Below are 19,204 nucleotides of genomic sequence, written 5' to 3'. Positions count from 1 at the left end.
TGTCTGTCTGTCTCTCTCTCTCTCTGTCTCTGTTTCTCTGTCTCTGTGTCTCTGTCTGTCAGTCTCTGTGTCTCTGTCTCTGTGTCTCTGTCTGTCTGTCTGTCTCTCTCTCTCTCTCTCTCTCTCTCTGTCTCTCTCTCTCTCTGTCTCTGTTTCTCTGTGGCTCTGTCTCTGTGTCTCTGTCTGTCTGTCTCTCTCTGTCTCTCTCTCTGTCTCTCTCTCTCTCTCTCTGTCTCTCTCTCTCTCTGTCTCTGTTTCTCTGTCTCTGTTTCTCTGTCTCTGTGTCTCTTTCTCTGTTTCTCTGTCCCTGTTTCTCTGTGTCTGTGTCTCTGTCTCTGTCTGTCTGTCTCTCTCTCTCTCTCTCTCCCTGTCTCTCTCTGTCTCTGTTTCTCTGTCTCTGTGTCTCTGTCTGTGTCTCTGTGTCTCTGTCTCTGTCTCTCTCTCTGTGTCTCTGTCTGTGTCTCTGTCTGTGTCTCCGTTTCGCTGCCTCTGTCTCTGTGTCTCTGTCTCTGTCTCTCTCTCTGTGTCTCTGTCTTTGTCTCTGTCTGTGTCTCCATTTCTCTGTCTCTGTTTCTCTGTCTCTGTCTCTCTCTCTGTGTCTCTGCCTGTGTCTCTGTCTCTCTCTCTGTGTCTCTGTCTGTGTCTCCGTTTCTCTTTTTCGCTGTCTGTGTCTCTGTCTCTGTCTGTGCCCCCGTGTCTCTGTCTCTGTGTCTCTGTCTGTGTCTCTGTTTCTCTGTCTCTGTGTCTCTGTCTGTGTCTCTGTTTCACTGTGTCTCTGTCTGTGTCTCTGTCTCTGTGCCTCTGTTTCTCTGTCTCTGTCTTTGTCTGTGTCTCTGTGTCTCTGGCTCTGTGTCTCTGTCTCTGTGTCTCGGTCTCTGTCTCTGTCCCTGTCGCTGTTTCTCTGTGTCTCTGTTTCTCTGTGTTTCTGTCTGTGTCTCTGTCTCTGTTTCTCTGTCTCTGTTTCTCTGTCTCTGTGTCTCTGTCTCTGTGTCTCTCTCTCTCTGTCTCTGTCTGAGTCTCCGTTTCTCTGTCTCTGTGTCTCTGTCTGTGTCTCTGTCTGTGTTTCCGGTTCTCTGTCTCTGTGTCTCTGTCTCTGTTTCTCTGTCTGTGTTTCTGTCTGTGCCTCTGTCTGTTTCTCTGTCTCTGTCTGTGTCTCTGTCTGTGCCTATGTCTGTTTCTCTGTCTCTGTCTGTGTCTCTGTCTGTGTCTCTGTTTCTATGTCTCTGTGTCTGTCTCTGTCTCTGTCTGTGTCTGTGACTCTGTTTCTCTGTGTCTCTGTTTCTCTGTCTGTGTCTGTGTCTCTGTTTCTCTGTGTCTCTGTTTCTCTGTGTGTCTGTCTGTGTCTCTGTCTCTGTTTCTCTGTCTCTGTGTCTCTTTCTCTGTTTCTCTGTCCCTGTTTCTCTGTGTCTGTGTCTGTGTCTCTGTCTGTCTGTCTGTCTCTCTCTCTCTCTCTGTCTCTGTGTCTCTGTCTCTGTGTCTCTGTCTGTCTGTCTGTCTCTCTCTCTCTCTCTGTCTCTCTCTCTCTCTCTGTCTCTGTTTCTCTGTGGCTCTGTCTCTGTTTCTCTGTCTCTGTGTCTCTTTCTCTGTCCCTGTTTCTCTGTGTCTGTGTCTGTGTCTCTGTCTGTCTGTCACTCTCTCTCTCTCTCTGTCTCTCTCTGTCTCTGTTTCTCTGTCTCTCTCTCTCTCTGTCTCTGTTTTTCTGTTTCTCGGTCTCTCTCTCCCTCTCTGTCTCTGTGTCTCTGTCTCTGTCTGTCTGTCTCTCTGTCTCTCTCTGTCTCTGTTTCTCTATGTCTCTGTCTCTGTCTCTGTGTCTCTGTCTGTCTCTCTCTCTGTGTGTCTCTCTCTCTCTCTCTCTCTTTCTCTGTCTCTGTCTCTCTCTCTCTGTCTCTGTTTCTCTGTCTCTGTGTCTCTGTCTCTGTTGCTCTCTCACTCTGTCTCCCTCTATCTCACTCCCTCTTTGTCTCGCTCTGTCTCTGTCGTTCTCTCACTCTGTCTCCCTCTTTCTATTTTGCCCTCTTTGTCTCTTTCGTTCTGTCTTTCTCTGTCTATCTGTCTCACACTCTGTCTCTCTTTCTCTTTCTGTCTGTCTTTCTGTCTCTCTCTGTCTCTGTGTTTCTGTCTGTCTGTCTCTCTCCGTTTGTCTCTCTCTCTCTGTTTCATTGTCTCTCTCCCTCTGTCTCTCTATCTCTCTGTCTCTCTCGTTCTCTCACTCTGTCTCCCTCTCCCTATCTCGCTCTCTCTTTGTCTCTCTTGCTCTGTCTTTCTGTATCTGTCTGTCTCACACTCTGTCTCTCTGTGTCTCTGTCAGTCTCTCTAGGTGTAACTCTCTGTCTCTCTCTATCTGCGTCTCTCTCTCTGTCTCATTCTTGCTCTCTCTCTGTCTCTCTCTCTCACTCTTTCCTCCATTCTCTGTTGACACTCACCTGCACCTTTCCTGCGTTATTCTGATTTTGATCTGGTTTTTTCACCTGTTTGCGTTTAAGGATCTGAAACCGAACCAGTTTGGACCAGACTGAACTTCAGCTCCAGGAGAGAGAGGGAAAGAGAGAGGGAGAGAGACACACACACACACATGCACAGAGGCAGAGAGAGAGACAGAGACAGAGAGCGAGACAGAGAGCGAGACAGAGAGAGATAGGTAGACAGAGAGATAAACAGAGACATAGAGAGAGAGGGAGGCAGAGAGAGAGAATCAGAGAGAAAGAGAGACAGAAGGAGAGAGAAATAGAGAGGGAGAGACAGAGAGAGACAGAGAGAGAGAAAGTTAGTCTTTTTAAAAAAATATTTTTATTAGGGGTATTTGCAATTTTTATAATAATAACAATAACAGCGACATAAACATGGCACAATAAACATTTCCACCCCCACCCCAATCTCCGCACCCCCCAACAATAACACAACAAATCCGGCCCTCCCCCCGTCCCCCGCTTTGGCATTCTGCTGACATTTAAATTTTCCCCGAGAAAGTTGACGAAAGGCTGCCACCTCAGGGTGAACCCGATCATTGACTCTCTTAAGGTGAACTTTATTTTCTCGAGACTGAGAAACCCAGCCATGTCACTAACCCAGGTCTCTACACTAGAAAGTTATTTTCAAGAGGCCTTCTCTCCCTCTTTCTGCTTCTCTCTCTCTCTCTCTCTGGCCCTCTTTCTCTCATTTTCTCCACACTCTCTCTGTTTCTCTCCCTCCCTCAGTCTCTCTCTCTCTGTTTCTCTCTCTCTATTTCTCTCTCTCCCTCTGTCTCTCTCTGTGTCTCTCTCTCTCTCTCTCTCTCTGTCTCTCTCTTTCCCTCTCTGTCTCTCTCTCCCTCTGTTTCTCTCTCTCTCTCTCACTCTTTCCTCCATTCTCTGTTGACACTCACCTGCACCTTTCCTGCGTTATTCTGATTTCGATCTGGTTTTTTCACCTGGTTGCGTTTAAGGATCTGAAATCGAACCAGTTTGGACCAGACTGAACTTCAGCTCCAGGAGAGAGAGGGAAAGAGAGAGGGAGAGACACACACACACAAAGAGAGAGGGAGAGAGACACACAATGAGAGAGAGAGATAGAGAAAGAGAGAGACAGATATAGAGAGACAGAGGGGGAGAGAGTGACAGAGACAGTTCCAGTCTTCAAGAGCCGTTCTCTCCCTCCCTCTCCTCTCTCTGTCCTTCTTCCTCTTGCTCTGTCTCTCTCTCTCTCTCTCTCTGTCTGTTTCTCCCTTTCCATCTTGATGCACGATCAATTACACAAAGACGAGAGTAGGATGTAATCGAGGCTTTATTACACTGAGATGTGTGGCCTCCTACAGCAGCTGGCGAAATGGCTGCTGTACTGGGAGCACACATATTTATACTCCGTCTACTGGGCGGAACCGGCAGGCAGGGATCTACCCCCGTACCTGTAGTACAGGGGCCTTACTGTAAAGCACCTATATCAACATCCTATATACAATATATACATCAGTGGTGACTACCACATTCACCTCCTGTTAAAAAAAATGAGTCCTGCGGGGGTGGTGGAGAACTATGTACAGAAAGTTGTGTTTTAAAAGTACAGATAATATTACAAATTCAGGCGGTCCGGTGCCTTGATCTGTCATTGAGAGCGCCGCAGTGCTGGTGGTGACTCCGACGGCAGCTTGGTCTTCGGTGACTCCGGGAGCGTGTCGAAATCCTCTTCATCCCCGGGTGGGAGCAAGGGGAGGACGGATTGTCCCGGAGCTGGGGCTGCGGTGGGATGCGCCGGGGGAGGGGAGGCTGGCGCCGGGCAGGGGTGGGGGGTTATGTGTGGAACCAGCTGGTGCCAGGTCCCTGAGGGAGACTGTGTCTTGGCGGCCATCGGGATTCGCTACGTAGGCGCACTGCGGGTTAGCGTGAAGTAGCTGTACCCTCTCAACCAACGGGTCCGCCTTGTGGAGTCGAACGTGTCTACGGAGGAGAACAGGTCCTGGAGCTGCCAGCCATGTCGGGAGTGAAACTCCGGAGGTGGACTTCCTAGGGAAGGCAAAGAGACGTTCATGGGGGGTTTCGTTAGTCGCCGTGCACAGGAGCGACCGAATGGAGTGAAGGGCGTCGGGGAGGACCTCTTGCCAGCGGGAGGCCGGGAGATTTCTGGACCGTAGGGCCAGCTGGACGGCCTTCCAGACCGTCCCATTCTCCCTCTCCACCTGCCCGTTTCCCCGGGGGTTGTAGCTGGTCGTCCTGCTCGAGGCAATACCCCTGTTGAGCAGGTACTGGCGCAGCTCATCGCTCATAAATGAGGATCCCCGGTCGCTGTGGACGTAGGCGGGGAAACCGAACAGAGCAAAGATGGTGTTGAGGGCTTTGATCACGGTGGCAGACGTCATATCGGGGCATGGGACGGCAAAGGTGAATCGGCAACATTCATCGACCACACTGAGAAAGTACGTGTTGCAGTCGGTGGAGGGGAGGGGCCCTTTGAAGTTCACCAGGCATGCACGGTCTCTGGTGATCGCCCTGACTTCCTCGACGGAGTAGGGCAGGTTGCGGGCCTTGATGAAATGGTAAAAACGTGTGACCCCTGGGTGACAGAGGTTGTCGTGCGGGGTCCGGAGTCGGTCCACTTGTGCGCTGGCACATGTACCTCTGGATAGGGCATCGGGGGGTTCATTGAGCTTACCGGGGCGATACAAAATCTCGTAGTTGTAGGTGGAGAGCTCGATCCTCCACCTCAAGATTTTATCATTTTTGATCTTGCCCCGCTGTGTGTTGTTGAACATGAAGGCAACCGACCGTTGGTCAGTGAGGAGAGTGAATCTCCTGCCGGCCAGGTAATGCCTCCAATGTCGCACAGCCTCAACGATAGCCTGGGCCTCTTTTTCGAGGGATGCCGAATTTTGGAGGCATGGAGGGTGCGGAAAAAGAATGCCACGGGCCTGCCTTCCTGGTGAGGGTGGCGGCCAGAGCGACATCTGGTGCATCGCTCTCGACTTGGAACGGGAGCATCTCGTCGACCGCGTGCATCGTGGCCTTGGCGATGTCGGCCTTGATACGGTTGAAGGCCTGGTGAGTCTCGGCCATCAGAGGAAAACCAGTGGATTAAATGAGTGGGCGGGCCTTGTCCGCATAGTTAGGGACCCACTGGGCGTAATACGAAAAGAACCCCAGGCATCGTTTGAGGGCTTTGGGGAAGTGGGGGAGGGGGAGTTCCATGAGGGGGTGCATGCGATCGGGCCCCAGAACTCCATTCTGGACCACATAGCCGAGGATGGCTAAGCGGTTCGGGCTGAACACGCACTTCTCCTTGTTATACATGAGGTTGAGGAGTTTGGCAGTGTGGAGGAATTTGGAAAGGTTAGCGTTGTGGTCCTGCTGGTCATGGCCGCAGATGGTGATGTTGTCCAGGTACGGGAAAGTGGCCCGCAGCCCGTACTGGTCAACCATTCGGTCTATCTCCCGTTGGAAGACCGAGACCCCGTTGGTGACGCCGAAGGGAACCCTAAGAAAGTGGTATAGCCGGCCGTCTGCCTCGAAGGCAGTGTATGGGCGGTCCGCTTTGCGGATGGGGAGCTGGTGGTAGGCGGATTTGAGGTCTATCATTGAGAAGACCCGGTACTGTGCAATCTGATTGACCATGTCAGATATCCGTGGGAGGGGGTACGCGTCGAGCTGCGTGTTCCGATTGATGGTCTGACTGTAGTCAACGACCATCCTGTTTTTCTCCCCGGTTTACACCACTACCACTTGGGCTCTCCAGGGGCTGTTGCTGGCCTCGATAATACCTTCCCGCAGCAGCCGCTGGACCTCCGACCTGATGAAGGTCCTGTCCTGGGCGCTGTACCGTTTGCTCCTAGTGGCGACGGGTTTGCAATCCGGGGTGTGGTTTGCAAACAGAGAAGGCGGGTCGACCTTAAGGGTCGTGAGAACGCATACGGTGAGGGGTGGTAGGGGCCCGCCGAATTTCAAGGTTAGGCTCTGGAGGTTACACTGGAAGTCCAGGCCGAGTAACAAGGCAGCGCAGAGGTTGGGGAGGACGTAGAGGTGGAAGCCGCTGAACTCTACACCCTGGACGGTGAGGGTGGCGATGCAGTACCCCCGGATCGCCACGGAGTGGGACCCGGAGGCTAGGGAGATTCTCTGGTTAGCAGGGTGTACCGCGAGGGAGCAGCGCCTTACCGTATCGGGGTGAATGAAGCTCTCAGTGCTCCCGGAATCCAGCAGGCAGGAGATATCGTGCCCTTGACCTTCACTAGTTGAAGCAGTCGCGAGGTTGTGTGGTCGAGACTGGTCTGTCGTGACCGAGGCGAGACGCAGCTGGTCGTTGGCGGGTGCAGGCGAATAGCGGCCGGATGAGGTGCCCGACGGGCATGGGTCCTGAGTCGGGTAAGATGACGGCGCCCACGGGCCACACGTGTAATGGGGGAAGCAAGATGGCGGCACCCGTTGGTCATAGAATCATAGACGTTTAAAGCATGGAAACAGGCCCTTCGGCCCAACCAGTCCATGCCGCCCAGTTTTTACCATTAAGCTAGTCCAAGTTGCCCGCACTTGGCCCATAACCCTCTATACCCATCTTACCCATGTAACTATCTAAATGCTTTTTAAAAGACACAATTGTACCCGCCTCTACTACTACCTCTGGCAGCCCATTCCAGACACTCACTACCCTCTGAGTGAAGAAATTGCCCCTCTGGGCCCTTCTGAATCTCTCCCCTCTCACCTTAAACCTATGCCCTCTAGTTTTAGACTCCCCTACCTTTGGGAAAAGATGTTGACTATCTACCTTATCTATGCCCCTCATTATTTTATAGACCTCTATAAGATCACCCCTAAGCCTCCTACGCTCCAGGGAAAAAAGTCCCAGTCTATCCAGCCTCTCCTTATAACTCAAACCATCAAGTCCCGGTAACATCCTAGTAAATCTTTTCTGCACTCTTTCTAGTTTAATAATATCCTTTCTATAATAGGGTGACCAGAACTGCACACAGTATTCCAAGTGTGGCCGTACCAATGTCTTGTACAACTTCAACAAGACATCCCAACTCCTGTATTCAATGTTCTGACCAATGAAACCAAGCATGCCGAATGCCTTCTTCACCACCCTGTCCACCTGCGACTCCACCTTCAAGGAGCTATGAACCTGTACTCCTAGATCTCTTTGTTCTATAACTCTCCCCAACGCCATGCCATTAACTGAGTAGGTCCTGGCCTGATTCGATCTGCCAAAATGCATCACCTCACATTTATCTAAATTAAACTCCATCTGCCATTCGTCGGCCCACTGGCCTAATTGATCAAGATCCCGTTGCAATCCTAGATAACCTTCTTCACTATCCACTGTGCCACCAATCTTGGTATCATCTGCAAACTTACTAACCATGCCTCCTAAATTCTCATCCAAATCATTAATATAAATCAGAAATAACAGTGGACCCAGCACCGATCCCTGAGGCACACCACTGGTCACAGGCCTCCAGTTTGAAAAACAACCCTCTACAACCACCCTCTGTCTTCTGTCGTCCAGCCAATTTTGAATCCAATTGGCAACCTCACCCTGGATCCCGTGAGCTTTAACCTTCTGCAACAACCTACCATGCGGTACCTTGTCAAAGGCTTTGCTAAAGTCCATGTAGACAACGTTTACTGCACTGCCCTCATCTACCTTCTTGGTCACCCCCTCAAAAAACTCAATCAAATTTGTGAGACTTGATTTTCCACGCACAAAGCCATGCTAACTGCCCCGAATCAGTCCTTGCCTCTCTAAATGCTTGTAGATCCTGTCTCTCAGAATACCTTCTAGCAACTTACCTACTACAGACGTTAGGCTCACCGGTCTGTAGTTCCCAGGCTTTTCCCTGCTGCCCTTCTTAAACAAGGGCACAACATTCGCCACTCTCCAATCTTCAGGCACCTCACCTGTGGCTGCCGATGATTCAAATATCTCTGTTAGGGGACCCGCAATTTCCTCCCTAGCCTCCCACAACATCCTGGGATACATTTCATCAGGTCCCGGGGATTTATCTACCTTGATGCGCTTTAAGACTTCCAGCACCTCCTCCTCTGTAATATGCACACTTCTCAAGACATCACTATTTATTTCCCTTAGTTTCCTAACATCCATGCCTTTCTCCACCGTGAATACCGATGAGAAATATTCATTCAGGATCTCACCCAACTCTTGTGGCTCTGCACATAGATGTCCTTGTTGATCCTTAAGAGGCCCTACTCTGTCCCTAGTTACTCTTTTTCCCTTTGTGTATCTGTAGAAGCTCTTTGGATTCTCCTTTGCATTATTTGCCAAAGCAATTTCATGTCCCCTTTTTGCTTCCTGATTTCCCTCTTAACTCTATTTCGACAATCTCTATACTCTTCAAGGGATCCACTTGATCCCAGTTGTTTATGTACGTCATATGCCTCCTTCTTCTTTTTGACCAGAGTCTCAATATCTCGAGTCATCCAGGGTTCCCTACTTCTACCAGCCTTGCCCTTCACTCTAAAGGGAATGTGCTTACCCTGAACCCTGGTTAACACATTTTTAAAAGCCTCCCATTTACCAGCTGTCCCTTTGCCTGCCAACAGTCTCCCCCAATCTACCTCTGAAAGTTCCTGTCTGATACCATCAAAATTGGCCTTGCCCCAATTAAGAATTTTAACTCTTGGGCCAGACCTATCATTCTCCATAGCTATCTTAAAACTAATGGAGTTATGGTCACTTGTCCCAAAGTGATCCCTCACTAACACTTCTGTCACTTGCCCTTCCTTATTTCCCAAGACGAGGTCAAGTTTTGCCCCCTCTCTAGTCGGTCCATCCACATACTGAATGAGAAATCCCTCCTGAATACACTCAACACATTTCCCTCCATCCAAGACCCTAATGCTATGGCTGTCCCAGTCAATGTTGGGAAAGTTAAAGTCCCCTACTATTACCACCCTATTTTTCTTGCAGCTATCTGTAATCTCCTTACATATTTGCTCCTCAATTTCCCACTGACTATTTGGGGGCCTGTAGTACAGTCCTATCAAGGTGATCTCTCCCTTCTTATTTTTCAGTTCCACCCATATAGACTCAGTGGGCGAACCCTCGGATATATCCCCTCTAAGTACTGCCGTGATGTTCTCCCGAATCAAAAACGCCACTCCCCCTCCTCTCTTACCTCCTGTTCTATCCTTTCTATAGCATCTGTACCCCGGAACATTGAGCTGCCAGTCCTGCCCCTCCCTTAGCCATGTTTCAGTCATAGCTATAATATCCCAGTCCCATGTGCCCATCCATGCCCTGAGTTCATCCGCTTTGCCCGTCAGGCCCCTTGCTTTGAAATAAATGCAGTTTAATGTAGACTTTCCTTGCTCTCTGCCCTGCTTTCTTTGGTCATGCTTTACACACTCTCCCTTCCTGCCTTTTGTTTCTGTCCCCACTGACTTCCTACATCGGTTCCCATCCCCCTGCCACATTAGTTTAAACCCTCCCCAACTGCACTAGCAAACACACCCCCGAGAACATGGGATAACAAGATGGCAGCGCCCACGGGCCGCACGTGTTGTGAGTTGGTCAAGATGACGGCGTCCACTGGCCGCACGTGGTCCTAGGAGGGGAAGATGGCGGCGCGCACTGGCTGCACGTGGGTGGTGCCGGGACAATAGCGGCGATTGAGCGGGCCTGGCACACTGCAGCGAAATGTCCCTTCTTGCCACAGGCCTTGCAGAGGGCGCTCCGCGCCGGGCAGGCTGCCGGGGGTGTTTTGACTGCCCACAGAAGTAGCATTTGGGCCCCCCGGGGTTGGTTGGCTGCCGCGCGGCACAGGCATGGGATTGGCTAAGGGCGGTCGCTGATGGGGTCCATTATGGGGCGGCAGTCTGCGGAGTCCACGATGCACAGGGGGGGTGGGCCGCGCGGTCGGGGGCATAGGCCTGAATGTTGCGTGATGTGACCGTAAGTGAAAGCGCTTGTTTGTTGGTCGCCGCGAGGTCGAGCGTGGCCCCCTCTAAGAGGTGCTGGCGGATGTAGTCAGACCCTATGCCCGTAACGAACACGTCTCTCATTAGCAAATTCGAGTGTTCCGTGGCCGAAACGGCCTGACAGTCACAGTCTCTAACTAGGGGGAGCAGGGCGCCAGAAATCTTCCATCGACTCACCGGGAAGTTGACGCCGCGTGGAGGGGAGGTGCCTGGCGTAGAATATGTTAGTCCGCTGAGTGTAGTTTTCCTTCAGTAGCGCCAGGGCCTCTGCGTAGGTCGGCGCGTCCTGAACAAGTGGAAAGATATCGGAGCTCAGCCGCGTGTAAAGGATCTGGGGCTTCTGGGATTGGGTCTGGCGCAGACCCGATGTACGCTTCAAAACAGGCTAGCCAATGTTCAAATTCCTTTTTGGCGTGGTCTGCTTGCGGATCCAGCTGCAGGCGATCCGGCCTGATGCGGAGATCCATCTCTGAAAAATCTCTGTGTAATAAATTGATGCACGATCAATTACACAAAGATGAGAGTAGGATGTAATCGAGGCTTTATTACACTGAGGTGTGTGGCCTCCTGCAGCAGCTGACGAAATGGCTGCTGTACTGGGAGCACACATATTTATACTCCGTCTACTGGGCGGAACCAGCAGGCAGGGATCTACGCCCGTACCTGTAGTACAGGGGCCTTACCGTAAAGCACCTATATCAACATCCTATATATACAATATATACATCAGTGGTGACTACCACGCATCTCTTTCTCTCTCTCTTTCTCTCTATCCCTCTGTCTTTGTTTCTCACTTTCCCGCTCTTTCTCTCTCTCTCTGTCTGTCTCTCTCTTTCCATCTCTGTCTCTCTCTATCGCTCTGTCTCTCGCTGTCTCTCTTTCTCTGTCACTCTGCCTCTGTCAATCTCTGTAACTCTCTCTCGCTCTCTCGCTCTGTCTCTGTGTCTCTCTCGCTCTCTCTCTGTGTCTCTCTCTCTGTCTCTCTTGCCCTCTGTCTCTGTCCCTTCTTTTCCTCTCTTTCTCTCTCCCTGTCTGTCTCTCTCTTTCTCTCTGCCTCTCACTGTCTCTGTGTCTCTCACTCTGACGGTTTCTGTCTCTCTCTCCGTCTCTCTATTCATCTCTGTGTCCGTCTCTCTCTGTCTGTCTCTCTATCTCTCCCTCTGTCTCTCCATAACTCTGCCCCTCTCTCTGTCCATCTGTCTGTCTCGCTCTCTGTTTATCTCTTGCACTCAATGACTCTCTTTCTGTCTCTCTCTCTCTCTGCCTCTCTCTTTCTGTCTCTCTTTTTGTGTCTATCTCTGTCCCTCTTTCTCTCTCTCTTTGTCTCTCTGTCTTTCTTTCTCTGTCTCTCTGTCCCTCTCTCTCCCTGTCTCCCTTTGTCCCTCTTTCTTTCTCTCTATGTGTTGGGGTCTTTTGACCTGAAGGACTGGTGGAATTGTGGCGGGTAGACCCCACAAACAGTTGTGTGTGTTGGTGATGCCAGTGTGGAGATTGCGAGCTGGGGGCTGGGGTCTCCACACTGCGGGGGGTGGGGGCATTGGGCTCGGGCGGTGGGTCAGGTAGGAACAGGAGGTCAGTGAAGGGCCAGTCCGGGGAGGTGTGGAGGGGTGGGGGTGTGGTGGTGCCGGTCATTTGGGGGGGGGGGGGGGGAGGGAGGTCCCAGTGCTGACCTGAGAGGAGGGTGTTCTCCAGGCCCCCGGCGGGTCGTCAGTGAGGAATGAAGGCAGAGAGTGACCAAGCGAGCTGACTTGGGAACTCGCACAGTTAACGACATCCGGACGTGATTGTGTTTATCACGATGGTGACTGTGATAAGATCTTCAAAAGGCAGACTGCTCAGAAAGCGAGTGGTAATGTTCTCTCTCAATGATGTCAGTGGTTTAATACATGCCTCATGGAGCGTGGAAAGTTCCAGAACCCAGGGCAAGGTCGCTAATCACTGAGAACAACATTAACCCTCTGAAACCCAGCAACCCTCCTCCCAGTTACACGTACTGAACAGCCCATTTCTCTATTAGAGAGATGGGGGGATTACCCTCTTACCCCCCCCCCCCCCCCCCCCCCCCCGCTCCCCCAGTTACACACACCAGGCAGCCCCTTCCCCTATCGGAGGGAGGGGGATTAACCCTCTCACCCACCCCCTCCCAGTTACACACACCAGGCAGCCCCTTCCCCTATCGGAGGGGGGGGGGAATTAACCCTCTCACCCACCCCCTCCCAGTTACACACACCAGGCAGCCCCTTCCCCTATCGGAGGGGGGGGGGGATTAACCCTCTCACCCATAACGAGAAATAGATTCTATCTATCTACCTGTACTTCAGCACCTCACCTCATTACATTGGTTCAAACATGAACAAAAGAGCCGAATGCCAGAGGTGAGGGGCTGCCCTTGTCATCAGTTGACATGCCTTTGACCGTGTATGGCAACAAGGAGCCCCAGCTAAACTGGAGTCAATGGGAATCAGGGGGAAGACTCTCCGCTGGTTTGAGTCATACCTGGTGTAGCGCACAAAGACTCCATGAGACGAATAGAGTGAAGTCGATGAGGCTTTATTAAGCGTGTCTGTTCCCCCGCAGCTCGATAGTAAACTGGCCTGCGGGGGAAGACTCCGGCTTCTTATACTCCGCCTTCAGGGCGGAGCTTGAGGTCAACGGCCAACCAGGACCCGGGATCTGTCAGCCAATGACATTAGGGCTTCCAGTCCCACATGACCCCCAATACATACTACCACATTCACCCCTTGTCAAAAATGAACCCGGCGGGGTGATGCTTCGTATGGTGGTAAGGGTTTACAGGGCTGGTCCTGGGAGGATAAAACATTCACATGGCAATACAGTATTGGACAATTTCGTCCTGTTGCAACTATTTACAGAGGGAATAGGAAGAAAAGCAAAATGTTCTTGTGAACAGTCCATATTTGTTTTACATCGACGCCACGAGTCGGGCGGGCGGTCTGGTCGTCCGTGTCGATCGCCTCGGCCCCGGCGGTGGTGGTGGTGCTTGTACCAGCGTTGTCGCCTCCAGGAGCCGTACGGTTTCAGCTGTCGGTGCAAAGGGGAGGGGGACCGATCCTCCTGGGAAGGGGGCGGTCGCGGGGTGCGGCGGTGGCAGGAAGGGGGGCGGTTGGGTTTATGGTGTCGGGGGGGGTGTGCGTGTTGCCGGCGGGCGCCAGATCCGGCAGGGAGACCGTGTCCTGTCGGCCGTCGGGGTACTCCACGTAGGCATACTGGGGGTTCGCGTGGAGGAGGTGAACCCTTTCGACCAACGGGTCCGCCTTATGTGCCCGCACATGCTTTCGGAGCAGGATGGGTCCTGGGGCCGCCAGCCAGGTTGGCAGCGACGTTCCAGAGGAGGACCTCCTAGGGAAGACAAGGAGACGCTCATGCGGCGTTTGATTAGTGCTCGTACATAATAACGACCGGATGGAATGGAGAGCGTCCGGGAGGACCTCCTGCCACCTTGAAACTGGGAGGTCCCTGGACCGTAGGGCCAGTAGGACGGCCTTCCAGACCGTGCCGTTCTCCCTTTCTACTTGCCCGTTCCCCCGGGGGTTGTAGCTGGTCGTCCTGCTTGAGGCTATGCCCTTGCTGAGCAGGAACTGGCGCAGCTCGTCACTCATGAAAGAGGACCCCCTGTCGCTGTGGACGTATGCGGGGTAACCGAACAGTGTGAAGATGCTGTTCAGGGCTTTAATGACTGTGGCCGCGGTCATGTCAGAGCAGGGAATGGCAAAAGGGAAGCGGGAGTATTCGTCCACTACGTTAAGAAAATATGCGTTGCGGTCAGTGGAGGGGAGGGGCCCTTTGAAATCGAGACTGAGGCGCTCGAAGGGGCGGGAAGCCTTAATCAGGTGCGCTCCATCTGGCCTGAAAAAATGCGGCTTGCATTCCGCGCAGATGTGGCAGTCCCTCGTGACTGTACGGACCTCCTCTAAAGAGTATGGGAGATTGCGGGACTTGATGAAGTGGTAAAACCCAGTGACCCCCGGGTGGCAGAGGTCTTCGTGGAGGGTTTGGAGGCGGTTAATTTGTGCGTTGGCACATGTGCCGCGCGATAGGGCATCGGACGGCTCGTTCAGCTTTCCGGGACGATACAAGATCTCGTAGTTGAAGGTGGAGACCTCGATCCTCCACCTTAAGATCTTATCGTTTTTGATTTTGCCCCCAGTGCATTATCGAACATGAAGGCTACCGACCGTTGGTCAGTGAGGAGAGTGAATCTCCTGCCGGCCAGGTAATGCCTCCAATGTCGCACAGCTTCCACTATGGCTTGGGCTTCCTTTTCTACTGAGGAGTGGCGGATTTCTGAGGCGTGGAGGGTCCGGGAGAAAAAGGCCACGGGTCTGCCCTCTTGGTTAAGGGTGGCCGCTAGAGCTACATCGGAGGCGTCGCTCTCGACCTGGAAGGGGAGGGACTCGTCGGTGGCGCGCATCGTGGCCTTTGCGATATCCGCTTTGATGCGGCTGAAGGCCTGGCAAGCCTCTGTCGACAGAGGGAAGGTCGTGGTCTGTATTAGGGGGCGGGCCTTGTCTGCGTACTGGGGGACCCACTGGGCGTAGTACGAAAAGAACCCCAGGCAGCGTTTCAGGGCTTTTGGGCAGTGCGGGAGGGGAAATTCCATGAGTGCGCACATACGTTCGGGGTCGGGGCCTATTATCCCATTGCGTACTATGTAGCCCAGAATGGCTAGCCGGTCGGTGCTAAAAACGCAATTGTCCTCGTTGTACGTGAGGTTCAAGGCTTTGGCGGTCTGGAGGAATTTTTAGAGGTTGGCGCCGTGGTCCTGCTGATCGTGGCCGCAGATGGTTACATTGTCGAGATATGGGAACGTGGTCTGCAACCCATGTTGATCAACCATTCGGTCCATCTCCCGTTGGAAGACCAAGACCCCGTTTGTGACGCCAAAAGGGACCCGTAGGAAATGGTATAATCGCCCGTCTGCTCGAAGGCTGTGTACTTGCGGTCACTTGGGCGGATGGGGAGCTGATGGTAGGCGGACTTGAGGTCCACGGTGGAGAAGACTTTATATTGGGCAATCCGATTGACCATGTCGGATATGCGGGGGAGAGGGTACGCGTCTAGTTGTGTGTACCTGTTGATGGTCTGGTTATAGTCAATGACCATCCTTTGTTTCTCCCCTGTCTTCACTACTACCACCTGCGCTCTCCAGGGACTATTGCTGGCCTGGATTATGCCCTCCTTTAGTAGCCGCTGGACTTCGGACCGAATGAAGGTCCGGTCCTGGGCGCTGTACCGTCAGCTCCTAGTGGCGACGGGTTTGCAATCCGGGGTGAGGTTCGCAAACAAGGACGGGGGGTTGCACTTTGAGGGTTGCGAGGCCGCAGATAGTGAGTGGGGGTATGGGGCCGCCGAATTTGAACGTAAGGCTCTGTAGATTACATTGGAAATCTAATCCCAGCAAGGTGGGGGCACAGAGTTGGGGAAGGACGTTTAGTTTGTAGTTTTTGAACTCCCTCCCCCTGCACTGTAAGGGTAACTATGCAGAATCCCTGGATCTGTACGGAGTGGGATCCTGCAGCTAGGCAAATCTTTTGTGCGCTGGGATAGGTGGTCAAGGAACAGCGTCTTACCGTGTCGGGGGTGTATAAAGCTTTCCGTGCTCCCGGAGTCGACTAGGCATGGCGTCTCGTGGCCGTTTATTAGGACCGTTGTCGTCGTCGTCTGGAGTGTCCGGGTCCGAGCCTGATCGAGCGTAACCGAAGCGAGCCGTGGTTGTAGTAGTGGAGTGGGGTCCGTTGTTGCCGTCCAAGATGGCGTCGGGGATGAACAAAATGGCCGCCCCCCATACATCGCACGTGGCTGGGGGGTCACAAGATGGCGGCGGGGGTGGACAAAATGGCCGCCCCCATGCGTCGTACAGGTCTGGGGCGGTCCAAGATGGCGGCGCCCCTCCTCCCCTCGTGGTGGCCGGGACCCAAAATGGCGGCGTCTGCGGGTCGCACATCGGCGCCCCTCCTCCCCTCGTGGTGGTCGGGACCCAAAATGGCGGCGCCTGCGGGTCGCACATGGTGCTGGGGGGCTGGGGAGCGCTAGGACCGCGAGCGCTAGGACCTCGCGCGGAGCTCCCTCACCGCGAGCGCTAGGACAGCGAGCGCTAGGACCCGCGCGGAGCTCCCTCACCGGGGACAGCGGTGGTCGGGGCCCAAGTCGGCGGCGCCGGCGGGTCAGGCGTGGGGGCCGTGAGCGCAAGGACCGCTCGGAGCTCCCTCACCGGGGACAGCAGTGGTCGGGGCCCAAGTCGGCGCCGCCGGCGGGTCAGGCGTGGGACCCGCGAGCGCTAGGGACCGCGCGGAGCTCCCTCACCGGGGACAGCGGTGTTCGGGGCCCAAGTAGGTGGCGCCGGCGGGTCAGGCGTGGGGCGCGGGGCGGGGGGTTAGGGTGGCGTTAGGGACGCGGAAAACTCCCTCCTCTCCGTGGAGAGTGTTGGCCGGGACCCAAAGCAGTAGCGCCGGTGGCGGGTCATACATGGGCTGCGGGGAGGGGGGGTTGGGGAGCGTAAGCGGCGTGCAGGGCTCCCTGTTCTCCCGGGACTGCGGTGGTCGGGACCCAGAGCGGCTGCGCCTGCGGGTCGTACATGGCGTGCTGGGGGGTTGGGGCGCGTAGACTGCTTGCAGGGCTCCCTGTGCTCCCGGGACAGCGGCGACCTCGCGGGACCGGCACACAACCGCACAATGGCCCTTTTTCCCGCAGCTTTTGCAGATGGCTGCGTGGGCCGGACAGCGCTGTCGGGGGTGTTTCGCCTGGCCGCAGAAATAACAGCGGGCGCCCCCGGTGCGACTCGGCGTTTGGACCGCGCAAGCCTGTGGGGTGTCCGGGGGGGGGGGGGGGGTAGGGGGTTTGCCGCGACGGGTACGTACGGGGCCCAATGGCCTGCCGCGCGGTCGGGGCCGTAGGCGCGGGTATTACGCGCGGCCACGTCTAGGGAGGCTGCTAGGGCACGTGCCTCTGAGAGTCCTAGCGACTCTTTTTCTAGAAGTCTTTGGCGGATTTGGGAGGATTGCATACCTGCCACAAAAGCATCGCGCATTAACATGTCCGTGTGTTCGTTTGCGTTCACCGACGGGCAGTTGCAGGCTCGTCCCAAAATCAGCAGCGCGGCGTAGAACTCGTCCATCGATTCTCCGGGAGCTTGCCGTCTCGTCGCGAGCTGGTAGCGAGCGTAGATTTGGTTAACTGGGCGAACGTAGAGACTTTTCAGTGCTGCGAACGCCATCTGGAAATCCTCCGAGTCTTCGATGAGGGAGAAAATCTCCGTGCTCACCCTCGAGTGCAGGACCTGCAGTTTTTGGTCTTCTGTGACCCGGCCGGTGGTCGTTCTGAGGGAGGCCTCGAAGCAAGTCTGCCAGTGTTTGAAGGCTGCTGCCGCGTTCACTGCGTGGGGGCTGATCCTTAATAAATTGTAGCGCACAAAGACTCCATGAGACGAATAGAGTGAAGTCGATGAGGCTTTATTAAGCGTGTCTGTTCCCCCGCAGCTCGATAGTAAACTGGCCTGCGGGGGAGGACTCCGGCTTCTTATACTTCGCCTTCAGGGCGGAGCTAGAGGTCAACGGCCAACCAGGACCCGGGATCTGTCAGCCAATGACATTAGGGCTTCCAGTCCCACATGACCCCCAATACATACTACCACACCTGGCTCACAGGAAGATGGTTGTGGTTGTTGGAGGTCAATCCTCTCAGCTCCAGGACATCACTGCAGGAGTTCCTCAGGGTAGTGTCCTGGGCCCAGACACCTTCAGCTGCTTCATCAATGACCTTCTTTCCATCATAAGTTCAGAAATTCCAATCATGCGTCATGTGTTGTGTCTTGCAGGATCTCCTGGCGATGAGGGCGGTGCCCTACTGGTGTCCTCCTGCACCTGCCAACACCCCCCCGACCCCCGGGCTCTACCGGTGTCTCCCGCCCCCCCGCCCCCCCCCCGGGCCCTACCGGTGTCTCGTCCCCCCCCCTCCCGGGCTCTACCGGTGTCTCCCGCCCCCCCCCCCCCCTCCCGGGCCCTACCGGTGTCTCCGCCCCCGACCCCCCCCCCCCAGGCTCTACCGGCGTCTCCCCCCCCCCCCCCCCCCCGGGCTCTACCGGTGGCTCCGCCCCCGACCCCCCCCCCCCAGGCTCTACCGGCGTCTCCCCCCCCCCCCCCCGAGCTCTACCGGTGTCTCCGCCCCCTCCCCCCCCTCCCCCAGGCTCTACCGGTGTCTCCCGCCCCCCCCCCCCCCGAACTCTACCGGTGTCTCCGCCCCCCCCCCCCGGACTCTACCGGTGTCTCGGGCCCCCGACCCCCCCCCCGGACTCTACCGGTGTCTCCGCCCCCCCCCCCCCCCCGGACTCTACCGGTGTCTCCGCCCCCCCCCCCCCCGGACTCTACCGGTGTCTCTGCCCCCGACCCCCCCCCCCGGACTCTACCGGTGTCTCCGCCCCCCCCCCCCCCGGACTCTACCGGTGTCTCCGCCCCCGGCCCCCCCCCCCCCCCCAGGCCCTACTGGTGTCTCCCGCCCCGTCCCCTGGGCTATACTGGTGTCACCCGCCCCCGCCCCCCAGGCCCGACTGGTGTCGCCCGCCCCTGCTCCCTGGGCCCTATTGGGGTCTCCCGCCCTCCAGGCCCAACTGGCGTCTACCAGCCCCAACCCCAGGGCTATACTGGTGTCTCCCGCCCCCGCCCCCCAGGCCCTACTGGTGTCTCCCGCCCCCGCCCACCAGGCCCTACTGGTGTCTCCCGCCCCCCGCCCCCCAGGCCCTACTGGTGTCTCCCGCCCCCCGCCCCCCAGGCCCTACTGGTGTCTCCCGCCCC

General features: G+C 55.2%; 1 protein-coding gene across 2 annotated transcripts in view; it reads right to left on the bottom strand.

Moving 5' to 3' along the window:
• Positions 1–12,112, bottom strand: part of LOC140392892 (epithelial sodium channel subunit alpha-like) — a 145,936-nt gene extending 133,824 nt beyond the window's left edge. Inside the window, exon 1 of one of the 2 annotated variants that reach the window (XM_072478655.1) lies at positions 12,068–12,112. The gene's annotated coding sequence lies outside the window, so the exon portion shown is untranslated. Of the gene's footprint in view, positions 1–2,423; positions 2,570–12,067 lie in introns of those variants that run through there. The other variant, XM_072478654.1, reaches the window with a different exon arrangement.
• Positions 12,113–19,204: the final 7,092 nt, after the last annotated feature.

The sequence above is a fragment of the Scyliorhinus torazame genome, chromosome 16 (genome assembly GCF_047496885.1).
Source record: "Scyliorhinus torazame isolate Kashiwa2021f chromosome 16, sScyTor2.1, whole genome shotgun sequence".
NCBI lineage: Eukaryota > Metazoa > Chordata > Chondrichthyes > Carcharhiniformes > Scyliorhinidae > Scyliorhinus > Scyliorhinus torazame.
This window is presented reverse-complemented; position numbering and strand designations above follow the sequence as displayed.